This window comes from Thalassophryne amazonica, chromosome 12, assembly GCF_902500255.1.
Source record: "Thalassophryne amazonica chromosome 12, fThaAma1.1, whole genome shotgun sequence".
NCBI lineage: Eukaryota > Metazoa > Chordata > Actinopteri > Batrachoidiformes > Batrachoididae > Thalassophryne > Thalassophryne amazonica.
The window spans coordinates 100982046-100995160 of NC_047114.1; the positions used below are offsets into that span (position 1 = coordinate 100982046).

At 45.6% G+C, this 13115-nt stretch overlaps 1 pseudogene; it reads right to left on the minus strand.

Moving 5' to 3' along the window:
* Positions 1–324: 324 nt before the first annotated feature.
* The window catches only part of LOC117522250, a 34516-nt pseudogene continuing 21725 nt past the window's right edge, over positions 325–13115 (minus strand).

Below are 13115 nucleotides of genomic sequence, written 5' to 3' on the forward strand. Positions count from 1 at the left end.
AAGAACACTGAGAGTCTGAACCATCTGGACCTTCATCTACATCATCTGTTGGTAAACCGTCAACATGACATCATCCATTGATGGCAAACAGTCTGTGGCTCCCTCTAGTGGTCATTGTTAAGCATTTTATTTAAAAGGGAGAACAGGATGTCATCAGCATAAGGGAGAATGTTGTTTTGCCAGATGATGTGACAGAAAGCCAAAATTGAATTTGTACTGAGAGCCTCAGATTGACCCCTGTGGTACACCACAGCAACCTGGACCTTCTTTGTGTCACCATGTGAGTTCTTTGGTCAAAAGAGTTCCTCATGATGCTATGTGTCCACTTGGTGGTGCTGTTTGTCACTGAGTGAGGTTTTTGTCCACAGACTGAGTGTTTTGTGTCACTGTGGGCTTCACAGCACAGTAGTACACAGCAGAGTCTGTCACTGCAGTACTGCTGATCTCCAAATACACACCACGTTTATCTTCAGACAGTTTAGTTGAGAATCTTTTGTCTGATTTCACAGACTCTGCTGCTCTTGTGCTGCCAAAACCTGAGATGAACAGGAGGAACTCTGGTGGTTTTCCTGGATATTGTCAATACCAGAAGAAAAAATCACCAGCATCAGCAGTTTTGTGGTATTTGTACTCCAGAGTAGTAGTACTGCCTTCTAAAGTGTCCTCTTGATGGTGGACTGCAGTGAGTTCTTCACAGCTGACACCTGAAGGACACAAACTGTGTTAGAGCAAAAAGAGAGAAAAATGAGCCACATGAAGAAACTCTTGTTGATGTTGAATCCTACCTGTTAGAATTGTTAGTAAAATGAAAAGTGTGTGTGGCAGCAGCATTGTGAGAAGAACTTTCTCTGAATGCTTCCTGTGTTGAACTCTGCTTCCTTCTGGAGTTCAGCAGCAGCTTCGTCTCCTTCCTCAGTCACTTTGTCTGGATTTTCTCTTTATTCAGTTGTCGGTTAAATGTCCTCGACCTTCATCTCAGGAAGTGACACTGATGCTCCGTCGCTCTCGTCACAATAAAATGTTTGTCTTCAAACACGTCAGTGTGTCAAATAGTTCCAAGTATCACATGTTGGACCGTTTTTGTATTTTGATTTGTGGTTGAATCGGTGGAACAGTTTGAATGAGGAGCTAAAGGGATCTCCAAGCAGGAGGCACTTTAAAAGGTTCTACAAAAATATGATATTCACCAGGTTCAGGGATGAATGTGGATGAAGATAACGGCCTGTTTACTGTGTATTGATTTGGTTTACAACAACAGCAATCAGCTGACTGACGGGTACGTTTCAACAACATTCATGGTCTGATTGAGTTATTGATGAGTCAAATATACCAAAAGTAATTCTTCAAACAGTAACTTTTAAAAAGCAGTTGATTACAAGTACAATTATTTAAAGTAACTGTCAGTACAATTACTTCAAATACAACTATGTTTGGACCCAAATCTGGTTGACGCTCGTCTGTTCCTTTGAGTTTTACATCAGACAGATGACAGCGATTCATTCATTTTCTATACCTGACTATTCTAATTCAGGGACACGGTGGCTGGTTCAAATCCCAGCAGTCAGAAGGAGAGAGGCGGAGTCACCCTGGAAATACTGCTGTCCAGTCCATTGCACAATTACAAAGATCTATATATATAAAATACTGAGTTATCTGTTCCACACACAGGTAACAGTGCTGAGTTTTGTCCATGTCATTGTGTATTTCCTGTCCCTTTAGTTAAGGTGCGGTAAGTTGCGTTGCATTGTGTTTATGTTGTCGTCATTAATTTTCAGAGCCGTTTGTGACATTTATGAGACTCAAGTGAATGATGATAAAAGGTGACAGCAGGTCGTATCACTGCAGCACTCTGGGATATATCATGTTCTTACTATCTCTGCAGATGTTTCTTAACTCGTCCGTTTTGCACTTTTTACGTTTTAACGCCCATCGCTTCTTGGGAGGCGTATCGACAGTCTGCCAGTCAGCATGCCGCACACAGCAGGTACATCTTATTTGAAAAAACACACCTCTTAACTCGCTCACGGTGTGCGCTGACCCGTTTGGATTCTAATTAAAGTGTACCCTAACCAGCCGCTACTATGTAGTAAGTAAAGTGTGATGCTGCTACCTGACCTGAACACCACGTGAACTGTGAAAATAAGGGCTCCAGTGAGCGGGTCGTGATCTAACATATAAGGATGACCGTGTGTGTGTTCCAGCCTCAGGGCCCCAGTGACCATAGCAAGTTTGGTGTCGATTGCTTATTGCTGTACATAGTGTGCACACACACACATATGGTCAGCTCAGACACTCATCTTCAACCACTTTTCAGGGTTCAGGTCACGGGGCAACAGCTCCAGCAGGGGACCCCAGACTTCCCTTTCCCGGGCCACATTGACCACCTCTGACTGGGGGATCCCGAGGCGTTCCCAGGCCAGTGTGGAGATATGATTTCTCCACCTAGTCCTGGTTCTTCCCTGGGGTCTCCTCCCAGATGGACGTGCCTGGAACACCTCCCGAGAGAGGCGCCCAGGGGCATCCTTACCAGGTGCCTGAACCACCTCAGCTGGCTCCTGGAACACCTCCCGAGAGAGGCGCCCAGGGGCATCCTTACCAGGTGTCCGAACCACCTCAGCTGGCTCCTGGAACACCTCCCGAGAGAGGCGCCCAGGGGCATCCTTACCAGGTGCCCAAACCACCTCAGCTGGCTCCTGGAACACCTCCCGAGAGAGGCGCCCAGGGGCATCCTTACCAGGTGTCCGAACCACCTCAGCTGGCTCTCTTCAACACGAAGGAGCAGCGACTCTACTCCAAGCTCCCCACGGATGACCGACCGTCTCACCTTACCCTCCTGAGGAAGCCCATTTCGGCCACTTGTACGTGCGATCTAGTTCTTTTGGTCATGACCCAACCCTCATGACCATAGGTGAGAGTAGGAATGAACATTGACCAGTAGCTGGAGAGCTTCACCTTTTGTCTCAGCTCCCTTTTTTTGACAACAGTATGGCAGAGCGAATGCAACACCACCCCTGCTGCCCTGATTCTCCGGCCAATCTAACACTCCATTGTCCCCTCACTCATGAACAAGACCCCGAGGTACTTGAACTCCACTTGGGGCAAGACCTCATTCCCTACCTGGAGTAGGAAATCCATGGGTTTCCTGCTGAGAACCATGGCCTCAGACTTAGAGATGCCGATCCTCATCGCAGCTGTGAACTGATCCAGTGAGTATTAGAGGTCACAGGCCAATGAAACCAACAGCACCACATCATTTGCAAAAAGCAGCGAAACCCTGAGCCCACCAAACCAGAAACCATCCTCCCCCGACTACGCCTCGATATCCTGTCCATACAGTCGGCTTTGTATGTAAATTCAAAAAACTTTATTTGTCTCCAATTGGCAATTCAAACACCAAGAGCAGCAATATTTCAAACAACAAAAAATGAATGAATAAATAAAATAATACTAGAATAAATAACTAAATATCAACAGAACTAAGTGTGTTGGGGAAAGTGTAATGCACAGACCCACAACAGGGGGCGTAAATGAACGGTCAATAGACAAGCCAATAAATACAATTTATTGCAGCAAATGTGCACAACAGGTCAAATACTGCTTTTAGTCAGTCAATCACAAGTACAGCAGGTGACGTGTGGGCAGACCCGAGAGTAGGAGACACCTATCCAGAGAAGAGCCGGGACCCACAAGGTTCCACCGCCAACGGAGACCTGCAGTACGTCGAAGCCGCCAAGTCCCGAGTCCCCAGGTGGCCTCTGCTTCCAGCTGTCAGATCCGGTACTACTGGCAGGAACAAAAACAGGTTAAGGGTGGGTGTGTGAACACCCAGTAAATAGTCAGCAAAAAATCACTGTTCCCTCCTGAGGGAAAAATCCACCACTCCCAGGAAAAACAGGAACGCTGAGAACATGCAGCACCAACAGTATACTTAGCAAGTTAGGAAAGTGAGGAGTGGGAAACACCAACTCCCTCCAACTTCCACAAACCCAGCTCCAAGCTGTGAGTATACAAAGGTTAAGACTGCAAAACTCAGTAGCAAAAATTGTGCGAACGGCACAGAACGGCTGAGTAAGTTTACCTGCATGGTAAGCTGATAACTCGGCAGAGATGTGGTGTCTCCTCCAGGCTTTTATGGGTATGATGATGATTGCTGACAGCTGTCAGTTCCTGGCTCCTGGTGACACCTGGCGACTGCGCCCTCTGGTGCCTGAAACCCGACAACAGGCAGGGCGCCCTCTGGCGTTGGCCAGCAGTACCTCCTCTTCGGGCGTCCCACACAACAGGACCCCCCCCCCCTCAACTGGCACCTCCTGGCGCTCAACCAGGCTTGTCGGGATGTCGCTGGTAGAACTCGGCCAGGAGGGCCGGATCTACGATGAAGCACCTCTTCACCCAGGAGCGTTTTTCAGGTCCGTAACCCTCCCAGTCCACCAGATACTGGAGACCCCGACCCCTCTGGTGAACATCCAGGAGCCTGCGGATTGTCCACGCAGGCTCGCCATCGATGATGCGGGCAGGAGGCGGTGCTGGTCCGGGGGTGCAAAGGTCCGAGGTGTGGTATGGCTTGAGTTTGGAGATGTGGAAAACAGGATGGATCCACAGTGAAGCTGGGAGTTTTAGCTTCACTGCGGCTGGACTGATGATGCTGGTGATCTTGAATGGTCCAATATACTTGTCCATAAGTTTCGGTGACTCCGTGTTGAGCAGGATGTTCTTAGTAGACAACCAAACCTCCTGCCCGGGCTGATATTCTAGGGCCGGGGCGCGTCGGCGGTCTGCATGGCTCTTCACCCTCATCCGGGCTTTCAGCAGGGCAGAGCGGGCTGTTCGCCACACCCAACAGCACCTCCTGAGGTGGGCCTGGACCGAGGGAACCCCAACCTCTCCCTCCACAGCCGGAAACAATGGGGGCTGGTACCCCAACCATGCTTCAAATGGGGAGAGGCCGGTTGCAGACGAGACTTGGCTGCTGTTAGCGTACTTGATCCAGGCCAGATGTTGACTCCAGGCTGTCGGGTGCGAGGAGGTCACACATTGCAAGGCCTGTTCCAGCTCTTGGTTGGCCCGCTCTGCTTGTCCGTTGGTTTGTGGGTGGTACCTGGACAAAAGGCTCACGGTGGCCCCCAGTTCCCTACAGAAACTCCTCCAGACTTGCGAGGAGAACTGGGGACCACGATCCGAGACGATGTTTGCAGGGATACCATGCAGACGTACGCCGTAGTGGACCAGGAGGTCTGCAGTCTCCTGGGCCGTCAGGAGCTTCGGGAGGGCCACGAAGTAGGCCTCCTTGGAGAACCGGTCCACTATCGTCAGGATGGTTGTCATTCCCTGGGACGCAGGGAGACCCGTGACAAAGTCCAGGCCAATGTGGGACCAGGGGCGATGAGGCACTGGCAGTGGCTGGAGGAGTCCCTTCTCCGGTTGATGTACTGCCTTGCCCCTGGCACAGGTGGTACAAGCCCGGACATACTCCCGGACGTCGGCTTCCATTGACACCGAACGGCATGACCAAGTACTCAAAGTGACCTAACGCGGTGTTAAATGCCGTCTTCCATTCGTCTCCCTTCCGGATCCGAACCAGGGGGCATAAATGAACGATCAATAGATAAGCCAACAAATACAATTTATTGCAGCAAATGTGCACAACAGGTCAAATACTGTGTTAGTGGACAAGTTGGGACATGCCTATCTCGGCTTTCAGTGGCTTACCAGTCGAGTGAGTATAAGAGAAATTGTGGAGAGCTGGGCATGTCCCAACTTGTCCTCTGACACTCCAAAACGGAGGTGTTCTTTGTCTCACTCCATCAGCGAATCCGTCATGACGCGCGAAGCCTCCGCACGGCTTTCCATGACAAAATCTCTTGTTAAAAGTGAAATCTGCCGGAAAATGGCTGATGTCCAGCTCTTGTGATAACCAGAGAAATTGCACACGACGGTCCCAGATCAACACAGCCATCCGTTTAGAAATGATCTGGTGGTTTCTGCCTGTCGATCGCGGCTCGGAGCGCGCCGTGCCGTGCGCCATTGTGGGCCATCCTTAAAGCGGTAGTAACACTCCTTAATCTCTGTGAAGCCCATAAAATTTTCACCGAAAGCCATGTGAATTTTCCGAATGGTTTCCAGCTGCCTGTCTCTAACAGTTTCTGAAAAAATTCTGATGGAACAAAGCCCTAATCATTCCGCCATTTCCTCGCAATGAAAAAAACGACGAGAGGGGTGGACCAGTGCTCACTCAAAGCCTGCCCACAGCGAATGACGCAACCGACAGGCGTTAAAAAAACTCACGCATGCGCACGAAGGTTCAAGCTTGGCTGACGTAAAAACATATGAATCAAATCCATATATTTTTTGCATAAAATAAAAAGGTCGGATACTTTTCTCACAGAGCTCATATAGTTAGGGCTGGATCAGGTGACCCTGAACCATCCCTTAGTTATGCTGCTATAGACTTAGACTGCTGGGGGGTTCCATGATGCACTGAGTGTTTCTTTCTCTTTTTGCTCTGTATGCACCACTCTGCATTTAATCATTAGTGATTGATCTCTGCTCCCCTCCACAGCATGTCTTTTCCTGATTCTCTCCCCTCAGCCCCAACCAGTCCCAGCAGAAGACTGCCCCTCCCTGAGCCTGGTTCTGCTGGAGGTTTCTTCCTGTTAAAAGGGAGTTTTTCCTTCCCACTGTAGCCAAGTGCTTGCTCACAGGGGGTCGTTTTGACCGTTGGGGTTTTTCTGTAATTATTGTATGGCTTTTGCCTTACATATAAAGAGCCTTGGGCAACTGTTTGTTGTGATTTGGCGCTATATAAATAAAATTGATTTGATTTGATACTGTAAAACGTGCACTCAGTATTGTCTTGACACATAAATGTTGGCTATTAGTCAACAAACCAGCAGACAGTGTAATACATTTCCCCATTAGAAATGGATCTGGTCAGAGTGTATCATCATGGTTTCGGTGCACAAGGACATACAGAGAACTCCAGCTGCCCAGCATGACATCATCTGGAGTTTAAGCACATTAAAAAGGATGCTGAGGGCGAAGCGTCTCCCCATCGTGAGGATGACAATTTAGATCATATTATGACGTTCATTTTGAACGAAAGGAAAACGTGCGCACGTTTTATTAATTTGAGAGCACGTTTTATTAATTTGTGGGCTCAATTAAAGGAAAACGTGTGCACAAATTATCATGGCCAGAAGAAAATATCACTTTAAGTGACCTATCCAGGGTTCCGTAGCTTCTGGAAACATGAGTCCGACGTATGGTTTTTGAACGTACAATGTGTGTAAGAAGATAAATAGTGCACTCTGAACTTTTACACCGTGCAGTCTGTGGTACATTTTGAGCTGTAGATGAGTACAGTGATTGAAAATATATCAGCCCAGCTTCAGGGCCAATACTGCCATGAACACTACGGGCCAGTAGAGGGCAGTAGAGACCTTAAACACTTGCCAAATTCTACATAATCCGTGTCTGCTGCATTTAAGATGTGTGGAATTTAATAAACGCAAACACAATAACAAAGTCTATAAGACCAGAGAATATATTCACGAGAGTTTTAGGCACTAGAGTTTAATGCTGTTGTCCGTAGAGCCTGATCAGAGTGTTTCAAATGCATTTCTCATGTCGTGAATGTACTGAGATTACCCTATCCAACCCATAATGCACTGCTGGGCACAGCATATATCCACACTAAAACCTTAAAAATTAGCACATTACTTTAAACTAAAACATATATCTGATATTTTCACTTGATAAACTTCAGACATGACAGTAATATTAATAACTTGTCCGAAATTAGTTTGGTTAAAATTTGAACATAAGTTAAAGATGTATGCCTCTGGATGACTTCGGTGATATTGCCCATGTATCGGTATGGGGTTAAAAGAAATTAGTTTTTGGGCGGGGATCAGTTCTCCTTTGCCTAAAGAGGATAGAGTGGTTTCTTCTTAAAGCAGTTCTTTTCTGTTTTGCACAGGGTAGAACTACACATCTGCTACAAAAAAAGAATAATCCAGGTTTTGAGTATATTTCTTATTGTTACATGGGAAACAAGGTACCAATAGATTCAGTAGATTCTCACAAATCCAACAAGACCAAGCATTCATGATATGCACACTCTTAAGGCTATGAAATTGGGCTATTAGCAAAAAAAGTAGAAAAGGGGGTGTTCACAATAATAGTAGTGTGGCATTCAGTCAGTGAGTTTGTCAGTTTTGTGTAACAAACAGGTGTGAATCAGGTGTCCCCTATTTAAGGATGAAGCCAGCACCTGTTGGACATGCTTTTCTCTTTGAAAGCCTGAGGAAAATGGGACATTCAAGACATTGTTCAGAAGAACAGCGTAGTTTGAATAAAAAGTTGATTGGAGAGGGGAAAACTTATACGCAGGTGCAAAAAATTATAGGCTGTTCATCTACAATGATCTCCAATGCTTTAAAATGGACAAAAAAAAAAAAAACAGAGACGTGTGGAAGAAAATGGAAAACCACAATCAAAATGGATAGAATAATAACCAGAATGGCAAAGGCTCACCCATTGATCAGCTCCAGGATGATCAAAGACAGTCTGGAGTTACCTGTAAGTGCTGTGACAGTTAGAAGACGCCTGTGTGAAGCTAATTTATCCCCCCACAAAGTCCCTCTGTTAAAAAAAAGACGTGCAGAAGAGGTTACAATTTGCCAAAGAACACATCAACTAGCCTAAAGAGAAATTGAGGAATATTTTGTGGACTGATGAGAGTAAAATTGTTCTTTTTGGGTCCAAGGGCCGCAGACAGTTTGTGAGACAACCCCCAAACTCTGAATTCAAGCCACAGTTCACAGTGAAGACAGTGAAGCATGGTGGTGCAAGCATCATGATATGGGCATGTTTCTCCTACTATGGTGTTGGGCCTATATATCACATACCAGGTATCATGGATCAGTTTGGATATGTCAAAATACTTGAAGAGGTCATGTTGCCTGATGCTGAAGAGGACATGCCCTTGAAATGGGTTTTCAACAAGACAATGACTCCAAGCACACTAGTAAACATGCAAAATCTTGGTTCCAAACCAACAAAATTAATGCCTCGCAGATGTGAAGAAATCATGAACAACTGTGGTTATACAACTAAATACTAGTTTAGTGATTCACAGGATTGATAAAAAATCAGTTTGAACATAACAGCTTTGAGTTTGTAGCGTTAACAGCAGATGCTACTATTATTGTGAACACCCCCTTTTCTACTTTTTTTTTTACTAATAGCCCAATTTCATAGCCTTAAGAGTGTGTATATCATGAATGCTTGGTCTTGTTGGATTTGTGAGAATCTACTGAATCTACTGGTACCTTGTTTCCCATGTAACAATAAGAAATATACTCAAAACCTGGATTAATCTTTTTAGTCACATAGCACTACTATTATTCTGAACACTACTGTAAGTGCTCAACTGATTTTAAGTTTCATAAATATTTGTAGCTGTCCAGCTCAATTTACCACGTTATCGGTCTAAAAATTATCGGACAAAAATTTATCACAAGATAATTAGTCCGATAATGTTTTTTAAAGTTATTTAAGAAGATAAACCGATAATGAAAACATTATCTACGATGGTTATCGGAACTGTGCCCACCACTGGCAATGAATTAGATCTTTGTCAACTGTCCAGACTTGCAGAATGGGAATTTAACAAGGTTCAATTTTGGGCCCTGTTCTTTTTAGTTATATATTAATTATTTTCCCACCAACTGCAAAAGAGCCAAATGTATGCGGCTGATTTAATTGTATATGTATTTGCAAAAATACTATCAAAACAAATGTCTGGTGTTTCACAGTGGCTTCAAAATAATCATTTTGCAGCTAGAAGTGTTTGTTCAGTCTTTTTTCCCTGTTTGATTGTTAGGGGTAAGGATCTGCCTCCTCACAGAGGGTCTGGACATTTAAGAGCATTTGGACTAAAAGCCCACACTGTAGTGACCAAACCTCTATTTAGCAGAAAGAATCAAACAGCTAAATTAACCTCTGCTGAGGAACTTGTTGTGTGGACAGAGGACAACTGCTCCAAAGTTCACTTTAGTGATGAAAGCAAGTTTAATTCATTTGGGTCAGATGGGAAACATCATGTTTGTCATTAAACTGGGAAAAGACTCAACCCAAAGTGTGTAAAGGAGTCAGTGAAAGGTGGAGGAGGAAGTGTTTCCTGCAGCAGGAGTTGGGCTTCTTATCCAGCTCCATGGCAGAATGAATGCCAGTGTTTATCAGAAGCGTCTTCAATACCATGTGCTTCCTTCCCTGTGTTCATCGCCCAATCAGCCAGCAGTTTTCATGCAGGATAGTGCCCCCTGTTAAACAGCAAGACGGGAAAAAGCAGTTCCTAGAAACTGAAAACAGTGAAACGATGACATGACCTGCTAATGACATGACCTAAAATCTTGCTAATTAGCCTTTTCGCCATCCAGTTGGTCCTCCATCAAACTGCCGTTTGCCTGCAGCTCCCTCAGTCAGTGATGATCCATCCTACCTTCCATGTTTTCACTTCTGCAGAGTACGACCTGAACTCATTTTATTGTCCAAAAATTCTGCTCATTCCTTTCAGCTGCAAGATGGAACTCTGTGAAGAACCCCCAAAGAAGAGAAGACAAATATTTCACGCCACCTAATCTGTAATGAAGTGCTTGGAAAGTCAGAAAAGAATGTTGTCAATTCTCCCCAGGTTGAAGGACTGAACATGATATTTCAGGCTGCAGAGAAAGGAAAAGATGCCCTTTATGAATGACTATCTGGAAATAGAGAAGACATTTTGAAGGGGGCTATCAAAATTAAATATCATAAAGATTGTAGAGCATCATATATGAGTAAGACAAACCTTGGTTCTGTTAAAACGGACATATCAGAGGAAGTGTTTCCTTCAACTAGTGCCCAGTCTAATACTTATATTGGGAGTCGACTAAGTAGAAATGATTCCTCAAGGTTTAACATACAAACAGACTGTTTTGTTTGTGGTAAGTCATACATAAGGGGTAAAAAAGTCATTGCAATTTCGACAGGAACAGGTGAATCCACTAGGCAGAAAATGCTTAAGGCAGCAGAGGATAGACAAGACTATCCCATCAGTCTTATGATGTCCTACCCTGATTGCTACACAGGTTATATAAGTACAAGCAATATAAAAAGCTGCTAGGACAAAACTCCAGCATGAGAAGGGATTAATGACATATGACAAGGCTGCACTGAAACTGTACAGTTACATTAACAAGACTGTATTTTCAAAGACTAAAATGGTTGTACCACTCTCACTCAGACTTGCATGCAAAATTTATTGAGATTCTTCAGGAGGATGGCACTGCAAAATCAAGCAGTTACTCTACTTGGAAACTGAAAGACAAACTAAAGAGTCACTTTGGGGATAAGTTGGTATCCATTGTGCAAACTGGCAAGTTTGATCTTGTCTGCTCAAGTACTGTGACGGTTGGTGATGCATTGCAAAAAGTATCTAAACTCCACATCCAGCTTACTGACCAAGGTGAATATGAACTAGAAAGTGATATCATGCCACAGGATGATCAAGTCATTTTGCATAGGGCTGCTGGAATATTACGCAATGCAGTTCAAGGCAAAACATTTCAACATGATCATTATGCCTCTAGTGATGAATTTGAAATAGACCAGTGCAAAAAGTTTGTTCCAGATCAACTCAAATCAAATCAAATCAAATTTATTTATATAGCGCCAAATCACAACAAACAGTTGCCCCAAGGCGCTTTATATTGCAAGGCAAGGCCATACAATAATTACGGAAAATGTTATATGGCTGGGGGGGGCCTGGCTGCCGGTTTGTTTGTCTGTTTGTTTTCCTCCCAGGTGGCGTGCATTTGGGACTGAGTGGCTGTGTTGCTGAGGCTGTCAGGACCTCACCCTGATCACCTGCGACTCGTCAGGACTCACAGCTGAGGTGCATCTGGATGGATTGGAGCATGTTGGCATTTAAGACTGGAGTGCACAGTGTGTATTTGCCAGAGACTCGACCTTGTGACCAGACGGGTGAGATCGTCGTCTTGGGAGCCATCTCATCAGCAGCGGATGCTGAGAAACGTCCAGGTTTGATGCACAGTCTGTGAAAGAGGAGGGGGTGAGGTCTCACGCTCGTCAGCACACTTCCTGAGGTACGTTAGATTTTGTGACTAACAGTTATACAGTCAGTAAATGTGGTGTCCCTCACACCTTATTGTATTGAGCTGTTTGTTAGTCATGTATCAGCTTCCACTGCGGTAGAGTTTTGTGAACGGGATGTTCCATGCCTGCAGGTTGGAAGCTGATCAGTAATCAAGCCAGGAAGTGTTTGCTGTTTGTACACCTTTAAGTGTTCTGTGTGTAGAGTGTGGACTCACATAATGGTTCCTTCTTTCACAGACTCGGTTGATGCGGCCACCTGGGGGGTGTCGGCGGGGTCCTTGGGTCCGAAACAGCTTCTGGCTCCGGACCGTTAGCGCTGCTGGGAGCGCACCACGCCAGACCGCATCTTTCTGTATTATCACTGTTATGTATTAAATTCAGTTAGCCTTTGTACCGTGCTCTGCTTATTTCATACTGGGTCCTTCAAACGCTGGTCGGTTCTCCGAGCTGCGTCCGACACATAACAGTAGTCTCTGGCCAAACATCACGGACCCAGCGTTAGCAGAGACGGTAACGCGCCGGGAAGGCGGCAGCAGACGTTCAGTGGTTATCCGGATCAGTTGCGGGGCTCTCCGCCCGGAAGGTGCGTGTGTGAGACCCATTACTGGATACTAATTTGTGCTCTCTTGCAGCCGTGTTCCTGTGTTGTGCCTCATCCGTGGATCGTGGTGGAGTGTGACTGGCGACGGCTTCGCGTCACACTCCGACCGGATGGGAGGTGTAAACGAGAGCTGCAAGAGTGCGTTTGTAATGGGTTCACGCGCACGGCGGAGCTCTGTTAGCACGGGTCGCTGGGCTTCCTGTGTTACAGTCGTAGCCCCGTTTCCCCGGATAAAGGTAACTACTGCGTCTGTTGTATCAGCTCCGGCGTTATTTAGTTGAGCACATTTTGGTTGTGTGTTGCACTCAGCTGCGCACACAAAAGCAGCTCGTTTGTTTTTTTTCTGTCGCCCAAGGGG